Below are 24,782 nucleotides of genomic sequence, written 5' to 3' on the forward strand. Positions count from 1 at the left end.
AGCATCAGAGGGAGGAGGGTGTGGTTCCCCGATTTAGAAGAGGGCAACTTCCTAGCTTGTTCAAACATTTAAATAACTTGTACCCTCAGCAAAAGTCATCAGTGTTTGTGCTTAAATTAGAAGCCCACTTTTGGAAGCCAAAATAATTATTTCCCTTCTATTTGGGGGATATTTCTATAGTTAGATTCTAATACTGGAAGGTGACTTTAGAGAATCCAAATGTGATTTAAAAAAAAAATCAAAGGTTTACACCAGTAACAAGAAATCCTTTGCTCTGCACTTCTGTTTGTTCTTTTCCTCCTCATCTTTTGCTGAAACTATGTAGTTCAGGGGTGGGGAAATGACAGAGAAAATGACAGGTAGATAGTCTAGCAAGCCATCTTCCCCCTCTGACACCATGCCCAGGAGGTCTGGGCAACTAGCCTGGGTCCCTTCTTCTTCTGTTCTTGGTACAGGAAAAGCCTGTCTTATGTTACTTATTTAACATCATGCACATTTCCTTGTCAGCATACTTTACCACTGAAACAGAACATTGTAAGGCCCCAGAGACTAAGATACATTCCTGGGGAGAAAAGTCTACCATCTCTGCTCAAGTCAAGGTACAGGGCTTATGGATACGGTAAAAGGATAAGGGGGATTTGTTTCAGATACCTCATGCCTGCACTATTTGTGCACAAACTTTAGTTGGCACTTACAAAAAGAAATTAGAGCATATGTATCAGAATCCTGAGCAATGTGCTGAGAAGGAACCACCAGTTTTCTGGAAGCAACAGCCCTGTGTGCTGAGTCATTACCACAAAACCATTTCTGGGAGTCCTTAGGCAATGCCTGGGAGTGCTGGAGACTGCCCAGGGGCTGGTGTGTTGAGAACTGCCCAAGACTGTCATGGAAAACTATGAATTCTATTATGTCACCAGGTGCTGAAAAACTTGACATTGAGTTATCTCTGTAGTGTGAATGCCTGTTGGAGAATCATTCTTCTCTTCTGCATGGGCTCTAAGCTGTGGACCCCATCCTATGTGACACTTGACTTTTGCTACCACTCAGGGTATCAGGGAGTCACAGAAGCTAGGACATAAGAGGAATAGCATTATTTTCTCCTTGATTACTCAAACTGGGGTCCAGGCTTTATTGTTTCACTTTTTAAAATTTTTTTCTCTTTTTTATAGCAGTAATATTATTTACATTCCCACAAACAATGCCCAAGAGTTCTAGCATCTTGACATCCTCTCCACTAATTGTTATTTGCTATTTTCAAGCTCTACTGTAATAATATCATCCATTTCCAGCCATTTTCCTTTTCTCCTAACACCTAGCACACTAATAATACTTAACTTTGGTTGGATATTACCCTCTACCCAGGGGTTTAATGTGGATTAACTCAGTTAACCTGGCTGTGGTTTCCATTCTAATGGTAAAGAAATTGACAGTGAAAGATAGCAACGGGCCTAACCTCACACAGCTAGAAAAGAAAAGTGGGATTTGAAGGCAGATTTTTGCACCACCCATGTGTATGCCCTTAGAGAACTCCATTATCCTACAGAGGAAGTACATCAGGGCTGCCCTTGACATGCACTGGAGCCTGAGTAAAAACAAGAGTCAAAGGGGCAGAACAGGAAGAGAAGCAATAAGCCCCTGTGAGCAGAACACTAACCACATATCTTCTCTTGGCACAGAACTTCTGGATATGCAGTCTACAGGCCACCAGCATGCAAACCACCTGGGAAGCCTGCTAAAGATACACATTCCTAGGCTCTTCCTCTTATCTAATTAATAAGATGGTAGAGGCTAGGACCCAAGGACCTGCATTTTTAATAAGCTCTGCTAATATTGAAGAATCATAGATAAGAGGACCAGAAGATGTCTCCCAAATAATCTATGAAATGGCATTTTATATTAATCATACATATACATCATAGTTAGAATGAAAGCAATGTATTCATATATGTGCACAACATCTCTTGAAATGTATTTCTAGTACCTGGAATTTTTATTTACTTATTTATTTTGGTGGCAGAGAGGCAACTGGGGCTGTACTTTGCCCTGTGGTCTTTATGAAGCATGATATAGCAGCAGCGAATGATTTTAATAAGATACGTCATCTGTTTCTTGACAAAACATTTGCAGAAAAGGAAAAGAAACAACAACTCCCCAAAATAAAAAATTGAAAGTGGGGATAATTCAGTTAACTACAAGGCTACTTGGTTTGTTTTGGCATTCATTAGTTTTGTTTTGTTTTGGTTTGGTTTGGGTTTTTTCCCCTTGAAAGATTTTGATGTTTTAGCCTGCAGGGCCCACATTCCTTAAAATGTTCTTGCCCTGCAATTTTTTTTAAAGAAAATCAGGGACTGGTGGTCCCCTGGGAAAGATGCCAGGGTTAGTCCCAGGGAGCTGCCCACAAGTTCTCAGCTGCCAATACGAGACAGGGTGGTAATATGACCACTGGTGAATAACTAGATATGATCAAGCTCCTGGAAAAAGATTGCATTTTAGAAATATTGTCATGGAAAAACATAGAATTTTTAACATGGAAAGAACTTTTTAAATTATCTGATGGAGACCCCAACTATTATAGACTAGAAATCAGGGACCTAAGCCTAATGTCCAGGTTCTTAGGACCATCAACCCTAAGAACCTGGACTGGGTCTTCTCAATCATGGTCCAAATTCTGGTGTTTCCCAATGGTCACTTATTTGTATATCCCTTTACAATTTTATTTCCTTTCTGTCTTCCCTTTCCATTTGTACTATTATTAAACTCTCTTCAAATCAACTTGTATTTCTATTTAAACTTCCTGAAGAAACAAACTTGGAGTTGGCACTATATAAGTGGAAGACCAACATCAGTCTTGGAAACAGAAGATCCCGACCCCACCTATCTTAACCTCCCTGAAAGTTATGGACCAGGTGGACTCAGGTGAGGAAGGACACACTATTGGAAAGTAGCAAAGAGTACCTGCCTGGGGCTCTTCTAAGCCTGGATCCTGCTCTCCCTTTGTCAAAGGAGAGATTAGCAATGTCACAGAGCTGTTAGAGCTATCCTCCTAATGAACTGAGATTTGCTTTATCTGAAATTAAAAGAAAAATTGAAAGGAGATATCATTTAAAATTTGATTTAAAGTCCACCCTACCTGCTACCTTCCTGCCCAACAGGGGAGCCTGTCCTTCTATTAAAGATGCCTCTACTATGGTGAAGGTCATGTTGCATTTTCCTGCCATCTCGGGATGTGTTCCCCACTCTTGTGGCGTTTCCCCCTTTTCTGAGTTTGTTCTGTGCAGAGACACACTCTGAATTGGCAGTCAATGCCCTTTCCAGCTGAAGGCATGTGTGAACAGTTTTCTCTTTTCCTTTCTTTCCCTGGCTACCATGCTTCAAAGCAATGAAATGTACATAGGTGAGGTGTCTTAAATTACTCCTCTCCTCAAACATCTTACCTGTCTCCTGCTGCCCAGAACATAAAGTAGGAATCCCTCAGTCTAGCACTAAGGCCTCTACCACCCAATTCTAACGTACTTCTCAGAATCGATGTCTTTCCAAGTTACAATCGAACAACCTGAGGAGCTTTGGGAATCCCCAGCTCTAGGCTTTACCCAAGACCCACAGAATCAGAAATTCTAGAGGCAGAAGCAATGCATCACTAATGGAAAAGCTTCCCAGCTGATCCCAGTGTGCAGTAAAGAGACGTCGTGGACCTTGCCTTATGTCTATGAAAACATGACATTCAAGGGTTGGACCAAGGGATTTGTATTTTAAACACTCAGAATATAAGAAGAAGAAAACAGATTCATGAGCCAGAACTAATTCAAGAAGAAATAGAAACCACACCCTGGCTAATCACAGACCCTATGCTGAAAACAACTTAGTAGTAAAACTGAGAGTAAAATCCCTATGTGCAAACTCCCTGTCCCATACTCTTTCCATGGTACTGTCTTGTTTTCTAACCTTTACTCACTCCAACGTTCATATGCCCCTTCTGCAGATCATATATGCCAATGCCCCATCTGTCCTGTGACCCCAAAATACACCTTGGTACCTCTGTTCCCACATGAAATAGTCATGTTTTTTCCAACTAATTCAGTCCTAGGCTTGACTTTCTTTAAGGCTCTTGACTTTCTGCTTAGGTTTCCTTAGCAGCCTCTCCAGCACACTGCTTTTGCCTTCTCTTGACCCCTAAAACACATTCCGTCACAGTTTAGTATTGAAATATTCTTTAACAACAAGGAAAGAAAACCCAAGAGGGCAGAGACCAAGGATTGTGCTCTTTGCATATCTGCCCAATGCACTCAGCTAAAGCTCTTCCATCTCAGACAGAAAACCTCAAGACTCATTCAAGTGGTCCTTGTTGAATATCACCTTTGGGGGCCCTTTTCAGGAATATTTTGCAAAGGGGATGATTACTTTCTATGTTTCTCTTTTTCAATTTCATTTTAAAAGAACAGCCTTGAGGTTTATATCACTTGAAATCAAGTGGCAATGAACTTAACACCCAGAATACCTAACTTTTCAAGAGATCAGCTTGACATATGCATAGATATTATGCATGCCTTCTTTTGTGCGCTGTCTTTCAGCAAATGTCAATCGCTCTTCAGAATTACAGACAATCCTGGGCTATAGATGCACCTGCACGATGGAAACCACTCAGTCCTAGAAATAAGCAGAAAATCCTCCTAATGCCTCAGGGAATAAAGGGGCATACAAATATGGCAGTTCTCATCATTTACTTCTTCAGCCCTTATTTCAATAGATGTCTTCAAATCAAAAACTGCCAAAGCTTTCTAACCTGGAGTTCAGCTTTAAGGTTTCTCATTAAGAAGACTCTCCAGTTTATAATTGGTTTTATTAGAGCTGTACTGAGCCTTATGGATATTTTTTGCTCAAATAATTGGCCAAAGTATAAATTACCTTGTTAGCAGTTAACACTGAGGATTTCATGCTGGTAGAAATGTTTAATGGTAAAATCACTTTGGAGAATAGACTGGCAATTCCTCAAAAGGTTAAAATAAGTTACTGTATGATCCAACAATTCTTAGGTACAAAGCCAATAGAAATAAACGCATATGCATGCACAAAAATTTCTACATAAATATTGATAGGAGCATTTTTCACAATAGCTACAAGGTGGTAACAATGTACATTTCCATCTATTGATGAATGGATAAATAAAATGTGGTATATCCATAAATGAAATATTGAGCTATGAAAAGAAGTACTAGCCAGGCATGGTGGCACATGCCTACAATCTTAGTACCTGAAGGCTGAGACAAGAGGATCACAAGTTCAAAACCAGCCTCAGCAATCAGCAAGACTCTCAGCAATTTAGCAAGACACTGTTTCAAAAACAAAGCAGGCCGTGGTGGCGCACGCTTATAACCCCAGCATTTGGGAGACTGAGACCTGAGGATCGTGGTTCGCGGACAGCCTCAGCTACTTAGTGAGGCCCTCCGCAACTTAGTGAGAACCTGTTTCAAAATAAAGAATAAAAAATAGGGCAGGGTGTGTAGCTCAGAGGTCGAATGCCTCTGGATTCTATCCCCAGACCACGAAAGAAAGAAGGAAAGAGAGGAAAAAAGGAAGGAAGGGAGGGAGGGAGGGAGAAAGAAAAGGAGGGAAGGAAGGAAGGAAAGAAGGAGAAAGAAAGGGAAAGAAAGAAAGAAAGAAAGAAAGAAAGAAAGAAAGAAAGAAAGGAAGGAAGGAAGGAAGGAAGGAAGGAAGGAAAGAGCTGGAAGTGAGCTCAAAAGTAGAATGCCCCTGGGTTGAATCCTCAGTACTATAAACACACACACACACACACACACACACACACACACACACACACACACAGAGTGCCGATACATTCTACAACATAGATGAACCTTGGAAACATTATGCTAAGTTAAAAAGAAAGCAGTCACAAAAGACTATATATTGTATGATTCCATTCACACAAAATAGACAAATTCTTTTTGCTGACCATGTTACAGGGTAACTGAGCCTCAGAGGTTTCCTGGGGGCTGAGGGGAGCAAAGTATTAGACAGAGATGGGAGTAGCTGCCCATAGGTACAGCGTTTTGGGGGGAGATAAAACTGTACTAGGATTATTTGTGGTGATGGTTGCACACTTGAGTATACTAAAAGCTCATTGAGCTGTATGGTTTAAATGGGTGAATAATAAGGCACATTAGTTATATCTCAATAAAGTTGTGACCCCTGCCAAAAGAAAGATTGACAATTTTAATCATTCTTCTCACCTCATACCAGCAGTATAAGCTTTTGAAACATATTTAACCTCCCTCGACTTCAGTTTCCCCATCAGTAAAGTGTGCCTGCTTTATTTAAAAGATGAAATAATACCTAGGGAGGGCTTAAATTTAAGTCCTTAATAAATGGTAGATTTTTTTGTCCATTATTCCCTAACTCCTGGAGGAAAAGTGGTCATCTGAGAGCCTCCTGTCATGAATCCAAGTGGATTCTATAGAAGAACAAAGCAGTGGTGATCTCATCAAGAAGGGGACTCAGAAATAAGAAGAAAAAATAAAACTTCCCCAGAACCTGTCTTTCCCTTTGTACTTCAGCCTGACCCTCACCTCTCCTGGCTTCTACCTCATCACCCACGTAAAAAAGAACTTAAAAGATCTCCCTCCCCTCTCTGCATAATATCCACTTGGTAAACTGTCATTTAGGCTGCTACAGCAATGATCCAGAACTTCTGGAAGCTTAGAAGAACTAACCAAGACAAGAAAAGTGTGTTTAATTAAAGCAATGGATAGAAAGCAAATGGAAGGCTGCTTACCTGCCCAGCACCTCTCCACAGGCTGAGAAGAAGAATCCATCCTAAAGGGCACGAATGTTATTGCTATCTGGAGCAGCCAGTCAGCGAGAAATTATGCTCTGGGTTTCAGCTCAGCCAGCTTCATTAGTGTGGAGATATATTAGCATATAACTCAATGCAGCTCAAGTCATACCTCTTCTCTGGAGATTTTCTGGCCATCCCATTCGGCAGCTATCACCTCCCCAACGGAATTCCTGTTGGATTAATGAGATAACAGAAGAATTTGATGAGGACTGAGGCCAGCATGTTAGCAATTGCTCAAAAACTATTTCCCAGCCATGCTGAGGTACTTATTATTGGCATTGGTCCTTAGGCTCCCAGCGATCTCCACCTTGTATCTCCACCTTGTATTGTCACTTATAACTTATTTATTTGTTCATTTTTGCAATACTGGGGATAAACTCAGGGCCTCACACATACTGGGCAAGCACTTTACCACTTAGTTATATTCCCAGTCCATACCTATCTCTATCTATATCTACCTATCTACCTACCGACCATCAATCTAATTTTGCATTTCTCCAATCCATCTGTGATTCTAGAGAGGGCATGAATCCCATGATACACTTTCATATTTCCTAGTATGACAAGTATCTATGTAACAGAGTACTCAAAAACATGTTTATGATGATAATACCCATTCCAGTGTGTGTGTGTGTGTGTGTGTGTGTGTGTGTGTGTGTGTGTGTACAGAAAATGTCTGTGAATATGTGAGGGGGAAGTAGCGCCATATACATTGTGCAATTTAAAGACTTACTCTACCTCGAAGACTTCAAATCAAAGTGCCATGAATAGATGGGATGATTGATGTTTAAAGCAGAGGGAGTAAGAAAGCTGTGTCTTGTAGAGGACATAATGTACTCAAGGAAAGTTACTCTTAACAGAGTTGGCTCAATCCTCCCCCAGGCTCCACCCATTTGCCGTTTTGATCCAGGGATGATTCTCCAGGAAGAGTGGGCAACATTATAGAGGTTGGTGCAACATAGATTATTAATTCTGAATGGAATGAGTTTGCATCCCAGTCCAACCTCCTTCTTATCAGTCATGTCACAGGGTAACTGTGAGCTTCAGTTTCCTTGCCTGGCACTTGTGGCATAATAAAATCTGTATTTTATTATCACTGTGAAGTGAAAGACACAAAGTGCACTAAATGCCGATTATAATGACTTCAGTGCTTTAATTAGGAATATTTAGGAGACCCCAGGGTGCCTTGGACCCCCAAACCTTCCTTTTAATACCTGGATTATTTTGGATATAATACTTCCTTAACTATAAAATGGGAATAATAATTCCTACCACTTTTGTCTGTAACAAAGACTACTAGCTATTCACTAAATGTCACCACTAGCTACCCACCAAATGTCCTGTTTCCTCTTCTTCCTGAGTACTCAGTGAGTACCATGTTCACCAGCCATCTTTGAGGCCATGGGCATCTCTGACACTCAGTTGAAGTCAATGAGGTGGATACTACAAAAAGATAACATGTAACATCTAAGCCAGAACATGGAAACCTTCTACCCTTACTTCTCCATGTGTTCTTCACTCCTGCTCTCTGGATGTTGACATTAATGGAAAACCTGGAAACCACAGGTTGTAGAAGTAGAGCTTCCATCAGACTGGGTCTCTGAATCTCTCTATGGAGCAGAGATCCCACATGTTCACTCACCCCATCCTTGACATCACTGTCCTACTGCCAAACTGAACTGTTTTATAAATGAAAAAATCTGTTGTATTACCCCCACTGAAAATTTTGGGGTTTATTTGTTATAGCAGCTTATCACTTCCTGTGACTAATCCTTGTCTGTAAAGACTTTTAATAAAGATCAAATAAAACAAATATAAAACCCCTGATCATAATAGCTCAGTAATGGTTAATTCCCTTTCATTCCTGTGTCTTCTGCCCTTTTGAAAATACAACAATTATATCTCTTCCTCTTTGGAGTAAGAGTTTTCTAGGAATATTTAAATGTAAAAATTGAATCAGGCCCAGGCCCCAGAGAGGAGAGGAACTCAGAACAGAGCTCAGAGCTACAGAGAAGATACACCTGCCACATGCCTGAGAACGTGGCAGCAGCACCTTACTGCCAGTGGCAGCGGTGACTTCATCAGGTGGCTCTAGACCAATGCACTCAACAGCCCACCAGGCTCCAGAAAGGAGCGGCAGACAGCGAGCCGAGGTGAGCCGCTGCGGAACAGCCGGGCTTAATTCGGCAGATTTTTCGGCGCAGGGAGCATCTAAAGCTCCCAGTGGCTGGGCTCAGCACACTCTGCAGGGACTCAGAGCAGAGCTCAAAACCAGATAAGAAATACGCCAGCCTCACGGCCGAGGGAGTGGCAGCAGCACCATATTGCCACCAGAGGCAGCAGCAGCGAATTCACCGAGTCCACTACAGCTCCATCAGCGCACTCAACAACAGTGAGTCAAGTTGTGGCCCCTAGAGGAGAAATCCCAGTACTGCACTCCCAGGGACTTGACCCAGTGGGGGAGTGGCGGTGGCAGAGATATCACACCATAGGAGAACGCGCAACCTAGCACCCCTATGGTCTAAAGCAGCCTCTATTGATTCCCTGGGTCTGAGACTCTGCGATACAACCTAGTAAAGGAGTAGTGGGGACTGAGATACCACAGACTCAAGATCCAGAGCACCTTAAGTGAAGTCATAGTCACCCAAGGGAAGAACCCAGAGAAGGCACAAACTTCCAAAATCATGGGAAAGAGGAATAACAATGGAGCAATGAATGCCCACAACCCCACAACATCAGAACTCGATAAAACAGAAATTCAGAGATTTCTAGAAGATCAAATCAGGAAAATAACTGCAGAAATAGTAGAGGTGTTTTGAAAAGAATTCAGAGAGAGCCAAAGAGAGATAAAGGATGCAATTAATGAAGTAAAGCCCTCAATTCAAAGTACAAACAACCGATTAGACCACATGGAGAATAGAATCTCGCTCTTAGAAGATGATCAATCAAAAAATGAACGCATGGTTTCTAATTTAGAAAAAAAAAATCTGACAGCAGGAATTTGACATTGAAGAAATATGGGCCCATTTTAAGAGAGCTAACCTAAGAATAATAGGAATAGAGGAGGGAAAAGAAGGTGAAACCAAAGGGATCAACAATCTCTTCAAGGAAGTAATAGCAGAAAATTTTCCAAACATAGAGCCAGAGGTCGATACACAGGTCCAGGAAACTTATAGAACTCCATTTAGACAGGATAGGAGAAGAGGATCCCCATGCCACATAATTGTCAAAATGAACAATGTGGAAGCCAAGCAGAGAATCTTAAAGGCAACAAAAACAAAGGGCCAAGTGACATTCAGAGGCAAACCAATGAGAATCACTCCAGACTTCCCAAACCAAGTCATGAGAGCCAGAAGGGCTTGGAGTAACATATTCCAACTTCCAGCCAAAAATTTCCTACCCAGCAAAACTTTCTATCAAATTAGATGGAGAAATAAGAAGCTTCCATGACAAACAGAAACTGAAGGAATTTATGTCTTCAAAACCAGCACTAGAAAAATTACTCAAAGAGATTAACTACAAAGAAAAAAATAGGTAACACACACCAGAACCAGAGAAACAAGATTTTTGATCCAACAGACAACTAAGATTGGTTTTCTGTGGAGATTCTCTATTTATGTTAGTCTTTTACATATCTCTAAATTGTATTGTTTGCTTTTATTATTGCTAATTTTTAGGATTTCTAGTTGGAATATTAATATACCTTCAGATAAAGCATTTGGAAATATTTTATCCCATTCTATTAGTAACTTTTAACTCTGTTTACATTGTCTTTGGATATACAATTTTTTTTTTTATTTTTAGGGAGTTTGTTTACCCTTCTGTTGCCTGTGCTATTGAAATCATATCCAAGAAATCACTGCCAATTTCAATGTTGTGAGGTTTTATGACCCAGATTTTCTTCTAAAAGTTTATAGTCTTAAGATTTATATTTAGGTCTTTTATCTATTTTGAGTTAATGTTTGTATATAGTGTTAGGTAAGGGTCCAATTTTATTCTTTTTCATGTAATTATTATTTTTCAACAATATTTAGTTAAAAGATTATTATTTCCTCCACCAAATGTTTGTGGAAACCTTGACAAAAATAACTTGACAATATATGGAAGAATTCATCTCTAGGCTTTTATTTAACTCCAATGGTTTATATATCTGCCTTTATAACAGTACTACACTGTTTCAATTATTGTAGCTTTATATGGTTTGAAATCAGAAAATATACATCTTCTAGCTTTTTTCTTTTACGAGATCGTTTTGGGTATCTAGAGTCCATATTCCATATTAGGATAGATTTTTTTCTGAAAAATAAATAAATAAATGTATGATAGTTTCACCTAAAAAAAAAAAAGAAAAAATATTCTCTGGTAAGAAAGAAAACAAAAAGAAATATTGAAATGTTATCTTTAAGTCATCAAAAGCTTGGTATCAGACAAATGAAACTGTTATGTAAGATTATCATTGTTAATTTTGGATAAATTGCTATAATACTAGATGTCAACCACTAAGCCAAGCATGGGAAGGAGGGATGGGGAGGGAATGGGGTGGGGATTGGGTAGGGGCTAATTGGGCGATGTGTGCATGTATGTCTACAAAAGTTTTTTTTTAACCCCATTATGATGTATGAATACAGTGCACCAATAAAAAAGTTTTTTTAATTAGAACCAGCTCTCTTAAGCTTATTATCAAGCAACATTTTCAAAAAAATTCAGACCATTTACATCTTTAGATTGCACTTCCTATCTAGGATAGGAAGCTTGCTTTGAAGCCTAACTAGAATTCAAGATGTATAGAAGTCTCAAAACAAAGACACCCACTTCACTCGGTAGCCAGGAGGCCTTTTCGAGTTTTCTGAAATGACCTACAACTTAGCAGGTATTCTTTAAACACACACATCTTTTTTTTCTTACTGTGACCAATTTGGGACTAATTCTTTTGCTATGAAAATACTCTTTCATAGTCTATACAGAACTCCACAGAGTTCCACAGCTGCATAGACAAAATTCAACAGGTCCTTACCAAGGTGTATTGTTCTTTTAAAATATCACCCTGGCTAAAATCAACAAGAAGAGCTGAATTCCAGCCAAGCCTATCCCACCAATGGGCAGGTATCTGTGGAAGGTAGGAGCTGTCAATGGAGGTGGGGTGAGGGGTGGAGGGAATGAGGAAGGCCAGGCTGGAGCATGGAAAGATGGGAGTGCTAGAGATGATGAGAGAGAAGCTGAGAAAGGCCAGCACTGTGAACAGAGCCCATGACTCCATAAAACAAGAAATTATTGCTGGACAGGTTGACACACCTGTAATCCCAGTACTTACAAGGATGATACCAGAAGATATCAGGTTCAAGGCCAGCTTCAGCAACTTAGCAGGACTCTCAGCAAGTTAGCACTATGCTATTTCAAAACAAAAAATAAAAAGAGCTGGGGTATAGCTCGGAGGTACAATGCCCCTGGGTTTAATCCCCAGTACCAAAGACAGGAAATTATGGCCTTTTACTCCAGGCAGAAACAGGAAAGCGATTTGAAGGAAATAATAACATTAGTCATTGTTATTTAACGGGGAAATAATTTCAAATCAACTGCAGTCACATTTGTGGGAGGCAGGGGTCAGAGCCAAGAGTTCATTTTGGATATAATCTAGAAGTGTTTTCCTATGCTGTCTTCTGCTCTGGGAACACTGGGCTCGCTATGGCCTGTGACAGGCATTCATCAGAGAATTGAGTAACCACGCGGAGGGGTTCTGGCCGCAGTGTGGTCTCCAGACATGTGGGTTTAAGCAGCCCAAAAAATCTAGAGCCATTTCTCACTGATATGCTCTAAACCCTGTATTTGTTTAATGGGTTAGAGGAGGCAGTGCAGAGGAGCATTAATTGTTGAAGTTCCTTTGGGGGTATTGTGTACCTCTCTGGCTACTTGTAATAACTAACTAGCATCCTAGTTAACTGCTCTTTCCAAAATTTCCAGTGGTGTCTTAACATCTCTGAGCAACTGCTCAGCAAGTTTGCCTCTTAATTGGACTTTTCTGAGTGATATTCTCTTTTAAGGTAATGCCAAGGAGCAAACCTGCAAAACAGACACACCCCCTAAATTTATCTCATCCTCCTCTCCCCCACATGGAAATGCACCTCCTTCAGGACCAAGAGTCATTATTAGCTATTGATGTCTCAGCACAACCAAGTGTGGGATCCCACCCTAATGACTCACTTGGGGAAGGAAGGAATGATAAGGCAGAGAGAAGTAAAATCTGCATGATTGTGGGAGAAATATTTCCAACAGAAATGTCTATTAAATTGATACACACTCTCATGAGAACACTGGAACACTTCAATCTTGAGCTGAAAAAGTTACAAGAAAGCATTTTACTGATGAGGCAACCTGCCTCTGGGAGCTTGCTCCAGTTCTTATTCTATTTCTACTCTTCAGCCTTCCTGCTGGACTTTCTTCACAGATATTGTGTATGTGTGCATGTGTGCAATATACATATGTGCACAAGGATGTCTATTTGTGTACATAAGTATCTATGAAAGGGGCATCCGTGTGTGTGTGTGTGTGTGTGTGTGTGTGTGTGTGTGTGTTTGAAATGTAGTTTTAAAATTCCCAGGCATGTCAGTGTTTTTTGTTTTTTTCCTGGATTGTACAAACCATGAGCTCATATGACAGTGTTTCCATGCAAGGAAAAATCAGACTGAGAGAATGGAAAAAACTACACACATACACACACACACACACACACACACACACACACACACACATTTCTTCTGGTGTTTCTATCTGATTAAAAATACTGATACTGAGCTGGGCGTGGTGGTGCACGCTTGTAATCCCAGTGCTTGGGAGGCTGAGACAGGAGGATCGCACAGGTTTGAAGCCAGCCTCAGCTACTTAGTGAGGCTCTCAGCAACTTAGTGAGACCCTGTTTCCAAATAAAATAGGTCTGGGAGTATAACCCGGAGGTAGAAAGCCTCTGGGTTCCACCTCCAGTACCACCAAAAAAAAAAAAAAAGTACTGATACTGTAAAAAATCATTGTAGTGAAAAGCATGTTCGTGACAGAACACAAAGCCCAGAAAGTAGAGAAAAACAACTTTTGTTCAGAAAACTCACATTGCCTAGGCTTCTTCTGTAATTACTAATACTTTGTGTCATCCCATGCAATTCTCCACTACTACAAACTGAAATGGGTATTTCATCCTGAAACTGAAAATATACATATAACCAACAAAACTTAATTCTTTACCCTTTTTCTCTCTCAGGAAAAAAAAATAAATCACTTGACCTTCAAAACATGTCCATGTCTAACTTTGTTAAGGATACCCTTTGTGTTTTCTTTTGGTGAAAGACTAATGGTTTAGTCCCAGCTGTCACTCAAAGTCCATGGGTCAAAAGGTCGTGACTTATTTATCTTAGTACTCATATTAACCAGTTAAATGGTTGAATTGAAGTCAATGACTGGGAAAAATAGATATTTGAGAAGTAAAACATTTGGCACTTGAAAAAATTATAGAAGTTCTTTGGTAGAGTTTACTATACAGTAACTATTGAATAAACATAACAAATTATATATTGTTACTTGAAAATTAATAAAGCATATGAAGCTACACATATCATTTACAAATAGTTGGTAGGAAGTGCTATGAAAACTATTAAAAACAGAAGTTTCAAGGAGCTTTTAATTTCTCGACTATTGACATTCTTGAGACCTGAAAATGACATGTGACCCACCTTCCCCTCAATACACACACACACACACACACACACACACACACACACACACAGTAAAAGAAAAGCCAAAACTTCACTTGATGGTAAGTCACAGTGCCTGTAGGAATGAGGGAAGGGCTCTCTGCACTTTTGGAGGCCAGAATATACCCTTTAAAAGCAAATTCCCCAGTTGCCCTCCCAGCATGGGTCACCTTCTGGGCTTCCTCTCATCTGTCAATACTCTGCCAGTCTCTGGAGCAAGAAAGCCATCATCACCAGACCCTCTCTGTCCTTCAGCCCTTGTATGCAATCTGTGACCAAGCCCTGTCATCTGCACTCACAACACCTCAATTCACCCCTTTTCTTCCCCATGAAAATCACTTTTTTTGTGTAAACAAGCACAGGGAATGCTGCTGCTAGGACATATTGCTTGATAGCACCACTCTAGCCTGAGCTTTCTCTACCTCACAATAGAGTTCTCCTCTGCCCATGAGGACACAAGCCAATTAGACAGGACTTGTTCTGCAGGTACATTGGAGATCGTATGGCCCCACTAACACCTTGACTCAAACATCGGACCTCCAGACCATGAGAGAATTGATTTCTGGTAGTTTAGCCACCTAGTTTATTACAGCCACCACAGGAAATGAATACAAGGGCAGAGAGGGTTATCTAGAAAATTAACAGCTTGCCTAAAATAGTAACCAAGGCTGCAAAAAAGACCTGAGTCATCTCCATATTTTCTGTGCTCTCTTTCTTTAGAAATGCTATCCCTACCCATGCTTTTCATGGCAATGGCCATTGTTACTTCTATGATTTTATCCACCATGTCTTCGGTGCTAAGCTTTGGCTACTTACATCACTCATCTCAATCTGTTTCCCATCAGGCAAGTATCATTTTCAACATCATCCTTTGAATATCTTAGACCATAAGAAAAGGTAACCTGATGCCTGTAATCCCAGCACCTAGGAGGTTGAGACAGGGGGATTGCAGGTTTGGAGACAGCCTCAGCAACTTAGTGAGACTCTGTCTCAAAACAAAAAATTTAAAGGATTTAGGGTGTGGCTCAGAGGTAGACTACCCCTTTGTTCAATCCCCAGTACCACAAAACAAGAAAAAGATAACCTGGAAAATAAATTCAGTTTATTTCTCTCGATATTTACAAAGACCTTTTCTCTGTAAGCATCTAACTTTCACAAGTTTTATTTTCTATTCATCTATTTTGTGTGCCATGAAAACTAAGGACTCCTGTGGATCTCTTGAATCACCCTATCCCATTTTTAAAAAACTTTGGCCCCCACTAATACACAGGACTCTCCTCCAAAAACAGCTCAGCTGCATGACCACATGCTATTCAGTATCTTCATTCTTAATAGAACCCCAGGATTCAGCACTACCAATCACCTTCTTTCCTAGGATCCTTTTTCAAAAAATCTATCTGAAGATGTATCTAAGAAAGAACAGCCACCCCATCCTCATGAGTTCCCCAGCCATGTCTACAAACAGCACCACTGGGTCAGGAAATGACAAGCAGATGCACCCAGACCCTCGGTGCCCCTCAGGTGACCCTTCATAAGGTCAGCACGTGGCATCTTCACTGGGGAATAGCCAGAGCTCAGGCTTTTTAATTGGTAGCATCATACATCACAGCTGCAAAAGATTAGGGACATTCTTTTGAAATGAAGCTTCTCCTCTTTCTCTTCTTCCTCTTCCTCCTCCTCCTCCTCCTTCTCCTTCTCCTCTTCCTTTTCCTCCTGTTCTTCTCATCCTCTTTCTCCTCTTCTTTCTCTTCCTACTCCTCCTATTTCTCCTCCTCTTCCTCCTCCCCCTCCTCCTCCTTCATCTTCTGTTGTTCCAGTCATTCCTGGAGTCATACAGTAGGAAAAATTTCAGCCTATTACAAGAGTCAGGTAGGCAGATAAGGTATATTTTATGATTAAATGACAAAAGATTGCATTGCTGCTGGACATCTGACAATGCATAGGGCAGTCCCAACAACAAAGAATAATCCAGCCAAAAATGTCAATGCAGCTGAGACTGAGAAGCCCAGCACCACAGGAGGCAGCAAGTGGCTTCAGGATGCTAAAGCCTCCTGGGAGATAGATATTTATTAGGAAGAATGTCCTAAGTCTTTTGGTGGTGATTTCTTCAGTTAACAGTATTTTAATCAGCAACATCATTTGAAAAAGAATTTGATTTCCCCAAGGAGAATTTTGAGGAGGGACCACCCATTTGGTCTCTGTCATTATCAAAGAAGTAACATGTGGTCAGGGATGCCTCTCATATTCCAATTGCATTGTCTCCCAGGTTAGAGGTTTTCAGCTTTTTCTTTCCTTTTGGAAGCTGCTAAATCTTTTCTCAACATGAGTTATAGTTATGTGGAACTTAATATTTGTTTAAAAATTGTGAAGCTGCTCTGCTTGCAAACAAGGTGAACAGGAGGGGTTGAAACCTTCAACCCCTTCCCACCATAGCTGCTCATAGGCCACATGTGTGGCCTTGAAGACTACTGTGTAGCCGCTGAGTGGAACAGAGAGCAAACCTGTGTTGCTCAGAAGACTGAGCCTCTTTATGCACCAGTCCACTTCATCACAGTCCAATCTGACTCTTGACCCTCAAATATATTGTCTTGATAACGTTTCTGTCATGTCCATCTATCTACTGGATGCAGAGGAACAATAGCATCCATGGTTCCTTGATAACGTCTTTTCTAACTAATTAGAAAATCACTTATGTGAATAACATGTAAGTATAATTTATAAGCCCTGGAAGTAATCACAAAGCAGGTGATTTATAAAAAAAAATCTATCATTTCAGCATGCTTCAGGCACTTCTCTGCCCTCCTGACACCCACCCTCAGTGTGCTGAAAATAATGCCATGCTTATAAAGCAAAAATTAGAACCTTTGATTCTAATTTCCCATTTGGAGTCTCAAAAACTATGATGGCTTAAGGCCAAGATTGCATTCTATACTCCTAATTGTGTGAGATGCTCATCTTTCTTCCCAACAGTCAAAATACTGTGTATAAAATTGTAAAAAGTGTTCAGATTAAAATTTCAAAACATCGATAAAGAAGTTTGTCCAGACTGCTGTAACAAAATGCTTTAGACTGTGTAAAGAGCTGAAAGTTATTTCTCACAGTTCTGGAGACTGGGAAGCCCAAGAGTAGGGCAGTGGCAGAGTCAGTGTCTCATAGATGGCATCTTCTTGCTGTCTCTTCACATAGTAGAAGAAGTGAACAAGTTCCCTTTAGCCCTTTCATGAGGGTATTAATCTCATGAAGGCTCTGCTTTCATGACCTAACCATTTTCTCACTTCATAATATTGCATCATGGGGGATTAGGCATCAATATAAGAATGGGGGGGCATAATCATTCAGGCTATAGCAAAATGCATACAATAAATAATTCCCAAATACATCAGAGGCCGTCCAAACTGGGCACCATCCAGCTAGATGGTTCTTTAAAATTCTGTTGTTCACTTGAGACAAAAGGCTTTAAGTCTGCCAGGTGTAGCCACCCCCTAAGGTGACTAACAATGATCCCCACCTCCTGGTATCCACGCCCTCATGGAGTCCCTTGCACATTGTACCAGGACTTGGTCTGTGTGACCAAAAGCATATGTCAGAAATAATGACTTGTGAGGTTCCCTGTTGTGAAGTGAGGGACTGAGGGAGTTGTCAGTCAACAGCTGAGAGCCTGAAAAGACTCTAGATTGCCCACAACCACAGGAATGAGCTTGAAGAGACACTCCCTGAGGTGAGCCTTCAATCGAGGCCCAGCCAACATCTTGACATCACACAATGCACCTCAAGCCTAAACTATACTGCTGTGTCTCCTCTGGATTCATGATTCTCACATGGCTTCTGAGGCCCATGAGTGTTGGTGTCCCCCCAAATTCATATGTTGAAACTACGAATACTAGGAGGAAAATATTGCCGATAAAAATAACCTATACAAAAAGGCACAGAAATGTTAAACATTATGATATCCTAGGAGAACTGTATTGTTGAAGGGAAGAATGCATCTGGGATATGTTTGGTAGAAGATGAAGATGAAGAGATCACTAGAGCAAAATCACAAAGGCACTTATGGATAAAAGTGCTTTAACATGGCAATTAAAAATATATGATCAAGCAATGAAGTTTTGAGTATGTATTTGTTCATTCATTCATTCACTCAACAAATACTAATGGAGCATCCACCCTGGGCAAGGCATTATGCTGGTGTTGCACTAGGGACAGATCAAAGAATGAGATGGATGCCTTCCCAGTTCTCGATGTACTCTAGTTCAGGGAAACACACACACACACACACACACACACACACACACACACACACACACACACCATATTTTAGGTGTATTATCAGCTCTGTAGGGGTTGCTAGGCATGGAAGTGAGAAGTGAGATGAAAGCTTTCACACATCATCTCCAAAGACATCTGCATGCTCCGCCCTCCACACTGGCCTCATCTGCTTTCATAATTGGTCAGAGACACTTTTAAAATGTCCATTTCCAGGATTCTAAGTGTGTGCACCCCAAGCAAGGACTTTCCAGGCCTATTATCCTGGAACACCTTTCCCTTTTCTCCATGGCAAGGACTAACTATCAGAACTGAAAGAGACCTGGAAGATTCTGGTCATCACACTTACAAACACGGGAAGTGAAGCCCAGTCGGAAGGAAGACCCTCCAAGTCCTCAAGACTGATTGCTACTGAGCCAGCAGAAACTCAAGTCTCTGCAACCCAGGTTACATTACACAGTTCTCTTCACCACATATCACTTAATGCTATCATCCTTGGACTACTATGCTTCAGCAGCCTGCAACAGTAACATGCAAAAAAAAAAAAAAAAAAGACCAGAGAATGGCAGAGATTTTAGCTTCACTGAAACAGCGATGGCTTCATTCGGCATCTGTCCAAGGTCCCCATGAAGACTGTTTTCTTCAACTCAATTAGACAGAGCACTGGGAGGAGATCAGGCTGAGAAATTCTCTGGGGTCTCATCTGTTAATTGAAGCCACTGTCAGATTTCCCACAGTATGACAAATGATCAAAGATTTCTTCTCTCTTTCTTTATCGCTCTCTTATTTCAAGGCAACATTAGGCCAAATTACAAGTAAGAAATAGAACAATCTATTTTAAAATGGAAATAAAACAGTCAAAAGGGAACAGACAGGCCTAATCGCTTAGATCTCTTCAAAGTTTGATGCCAAGGTGCATCCATTTTTCAGGGGAGAAGACAATCTCAATTTGGATAGTTTCATCAAATTGTATGAGTTCTGTGTTGGCCCAGACCCTCCCAGTCATGTTTCAAGCCCCTGTGGCATAAGCACATACAGGGTCTCAGATCCTTTAGGCACTGGATGCATTAGTGGCCAGCAAATTAACAGCCTGTGTCTATATTGACATTCATTTTCTGTTTAATGGTTAATTTATTTAATGAACAGCTTCTGTCCTCATAAAAAGGGTAGGATGTCAAAAGTGTATTGGACAGAGCAATATGATAAATAGATGTGGTGAGGAGGGATATCTATTCCCAGAGTCAATTGTTTGCATTTCATTCATTCTGTAAGCATTTCTCTTTGTACCTGCTGTGGTTTGGAGGTGGTTTCAGTGTGTCCACCAAAGATTCATGTGCTAGAAGCTTAGTCCCAAGTGCGGCAATGTTGAGAGGTAGTAGAACCTTAAACAGTGAAGCCTAGTGGAAAGTACCTAGATCATGGAGGGACACTGCCCTCAGAAAAGATTCATACAGTTCTCTTGAGCCCCTGGTTAGTTCCTGTAAGAGTGAAATTCTCTTATGAGCCAGACATGGTGGTGCCCACCTGTAGTTGGGAAGCTGAGACAGGAAGATCACGGGTCCAAGAACAGCCTCAGCATGTAGTGAGACTCTCATCATGGCTATTTTTAGGTATCTACCTTCCCTACCAATGGCAAGCTCATGAGGAGTCTGAGTCCCTGGTGCCTAAACCACTGCCTGGTTATGTTGAGTTCTCAATTCATGCTAGTTGAGCAAAGGTAACATTGGCTAATTGGGTGATGTGTGCATTTATGCTTCCACCATCTTGTACCCCACCAAGATGTATGACTACAATGCACCAATAAAAATGCAAAAAAGATGAGGGATATGTGTCTTGCCACAGACACTTTCACCTCCAGCCCCACTTAGGATCATGAGTGCCTAGAAAAGTAGTTAGAAGCACAGATCCTGGAGTCTCGCGATCTGTGCTTGGATCCTGGCTAGCTCATACTGGGCGTGTGACTTTGGGACAAGTTACTAATCCTCCTGCCCACTAGTCTTCTCATAGATAAGATGAAAACAGAAATAGAAATAATGCTTCCTAGGATTGCTATGAAATCTAAATGTATGCATTTACGTAAAAAATTTAGGGGAAACAGTGGGAAAATTTGTCCTAACTAGAAACCAAAAAAAAGTCACTAAAAAATTACTTTCTATTGTAAGTAGATTTGTTATTTCCAGAAAGTTACCTACTTTGAGGTCAGACTGAGTCTCAGTCTTAGACTCAAAAAGTTTTTCTCTCACCTTGTTTTTTTCCGTTTGGTATTAAAGAAAACCTCGAATAAAAACGAAGCACTTTTCTATAGCTTAGTAATTAATACCTTCAAAGTAAGAATTAAGAAAAACTGGCAGTCTTAATAATATTTAAAATTGCTCACTAGTCTATTCTCTATGCCATTAAATATATATTCCATGGAAGAAAACGGGAGCCCTTTGGAAGCAGAAACCATGTCTTTTTTTTTTTTTTTTTCAGTACTGGGGATGGAACCCAAGAGCATTGCACCTCCGAGCTACACCCTCAGTCCTATTTTTTAGTCTTTTCATTTTTTGAAACAAGATCTCACTAAGTAGCTGAGGCTGTCCGCGAACTGTGACCCCCACCTCCATTTCCACCTCCAGAATTCTGGGATTACCACACCCAGCCAACCATGTCATTTTCCTCCTTGATGCCATATCATCTAATATAGTATCAGACATATAGTAATATTCAATTTGTATTTCTAAAATAAATGGCTTATTCTATTTTGGATCATATTCTTTACATATTTTCTTAATGTAAATAAACACATGAGCTAGTGGCACATACTCGTAATACCAGTACTTGGGAGGCTGAGACAGGAGGACTATGAGTTCTCAGACAGCCTCAGCTACTTAGTGAGACCCTCTAAAACTTAGTGATAACTTGTTTCAAAATAATAAAAAAGACTAAAAAATTAGGCTGGGTGTATAGCTGGGAGGTAGAATACCCCTGGGTTCAATCACTAGTACTGCAGTAACTAACTAAATAAATAAATAAACCCATGAATTACATTGATACATGCATATGTGTATATAATTTTATAGATGTCTATATAGAAAAATAAAGACTTAAAAGGTTTATAATATATGTTGTAGGAAGAACTGATTAGATATCTAGGCTTAATACCACCCGTAGTAAGATGTATCTTTTCAGGGACATTTTTTTTATAATCTATTGGTGCATTGTAGTCATGTACCTTAATGAAGTACAAGACGGTAGAGGCAGACATTTGGCCATTCCTCAGTTCTTACTCCATTCCCTCCCCTCTCCCTCCATCTCATGTTTTGCTTAGTGACTGACTTTGATATGTTTGTGCATATACATCATAAACATCAGGAAATTTCCCTTTTCCCTCTTCCATCCCCCTCAGTTAGGTCCCTTATTTGTTCATCTATGGTTTCTCCTTCATCTAAAATTTCTCCCATGACCTTTATTTTCCCTAGCTTCCCCATATTGAGAGTCATATTTGCCCCTGAGTAGGACAAAAAGCTGCCGATTTTATTTTCTAACTTTTGGAGTGATTCCAGAGTTCCAAATTATAAACTGTGCACTAACATTTATATAGTCCAAAGGACACTGGTTTCTGTAAACGCACTAGGCAACAAAAATCTCAAATTCCCATATACAGTGGCCTAACCACAGGAAAGAAATTATCCAAAATAACTACACCAGTCTGAATGTCCCACTTAATGCTAGGACACTCCTTGCTGCTCTCCATCTTCCTTGGAGATGTACAAAATTCCTTTCTTGTTGTCTCCTGAAACCCCATTGCTGACAAGAAACAAATCACATAAGATCATTTACCTTTGAAGTCATAAATGCTAATCCAAATTGTGTTCACTTAATTTCCACTTTATGTCTTCTTATGAACAGTTCCTTGGTCATCCAGATGCTGAACAAGATTGTTAATTAAGTAAAACACTATTGTATGCAAATTAGATGCAGTTGCTTTTCAAAATAAGGGGAAAATTTGGGAAGAAATCTAAGTGAGCAGATACAATATGTAGTTTAACCAGTGATGAACACAATATTTTAATAAGCTTAAGTTACTATCATTTATCATCTTTCTGCCCTCCCAAAATTTTAGGACTAAGAAGAAAACTTTAACAAGAAGCTAAAGAGAGAAGTTTAGGCCATTGTAGTTCATCAGAAAAGCTACCCATTTGTTTATGAAAGGGAGGGGAAGAGGGAGAGGGAGAGGGAGGAGGAGGAGGAAGAGGAGGAGGAGGAAGAGGAGGAGGAGGAGGAGGAAGAGGAATGGAGAGAGAAAGAGAACTGCCTTATTTGAAGAAAGCAATTAAGAAAAAATTGATATTAATTAGGAGTAGCCCTATGAGAAATAGAAAATGGAAAATAAAGCTCTTTTGCAAGTTTATTATCAAGGCCATGTTTGGGTTTCATTATGCTAAAGGACACATGAAAAGCATACATGAGATTTCTGCTTGTGTTTTCTCAGTAGCCCATTTACTTCAGTTTGCATTGCAGTTTTTTGAGCATGCAGATGATATTTTTGGCCAACAACAATAGCTTGGGATTCATGATAATGTCCTCAGTGCCGCTGTAGGCAAGGCCTCTTAGTAAGCAATAACTCTACTGCCACCTGATGCCAACACAATGAAATTGCAGGGGCAGATCTTTTAAACCAAGATTTCCTTCAAGTAGAAGACTTAAATTTGCATAACAAAGACAGCTTTGTAATTTCACCAAGAATACACTTTGACTGACACTAATGCAAATGAGAAAATGTAATGACTTTAAAAAAAAAAAACTAAATAAAAGCATAAAGGGGGCAAATCTCCTAGTCTCCATAAAATTAACTAATATAAAATTTCACACAAGTGCACCTCTTTGTTACAGTGCTAAAATTTTGTGCTCTTTTTCTGCTTTGGGAGATATGTTTCCAGAGATTTGAGCAAACCCTTAAATAATAATTTAGACCACTGCATTGGTCATGTTACTGGTATCCGCTTTAAGAAAGAGACCCCAAATCACAGTGACTCATATAAGAGAGAAGTTTTTTCACTTAAAAAAAAATGATATCGAATATCAGGTCAACTGAAGTCAGTGTAATCTCAGATATCATTGCTATATTTTAAAATTACAAGATGGAAATATTACCTGCATTCTCTCACTTGTCAGTACCTTTTATTCCCTTTAACATTTAGCATTAAATTTTAAAAATAAAATTGGGAACACCAGAAAAAAAAAAGATGTCTATATTTACTAAAATTAAATAAATATTGTTTATTTCCCTGGCTATGCTAATGTTTCACCAGCTATATTTGTTTGTATTGTTGTTGTTGTTGTTTTTCTGTCCTTAAATTTTTAGAGAGAAGTACATGGAGTATGGGTAATCTGGAGAGGCAACCACGGGTGGTTTCACTATTAAACCATTATCACTGACATTTTATTGATCAGTCTCCCAGTCCAAATAGTATGGCTGCTACTACCCTCAAGTCCTTATACCACACCGCAAAAACAAGAATAAAAAAAAAGGAACCACAGTCATCCTTTAAGGACTTGGACTTGCTCTAGAAGTTGCACAAGGTGCTTTACCCTCGATATTTTAGTCTAATGGTCACATCTAAAGAGAGGCTGGGAAATGTAATCCTTAAGCAGGTGATCGTGTATCTAAATAAAAATTCTATTCATATGAGATTCTCTTCCAAAGATTAAAGGAAAATTGATGGTCTCAATGATACTTTGATTCTCTCCTTTAACCTGCTTTAGGTGCCTTTAAATAGGTATTTCTTTGGAAGACTAGAAAACTGTTCTCTAGAAAAGGGGGCTAAAGAGACATGACACCAGCCAGATAAAATATGTAAGCTGGAATTTTATTTTCCTATAAATTATATTTTCCTACATAAGTATACTGTATTATATTTTCTGATTTTGAAAATTATACTGTCGTTGTGTAACAGACTGTCCTTATT

The sequence above is a fragment of the Muscardinus avellanarius genome (genome assembly GCF_963383645.1).
Source record: "Muscardinus avellanarius genome assembly, chromosome: 2".
NCBI lineage: Eukaryota > Metazoa > Chordata > Mammalia > Rodentia > Gliridae > Muscardinus > Muscardinus avellanarius.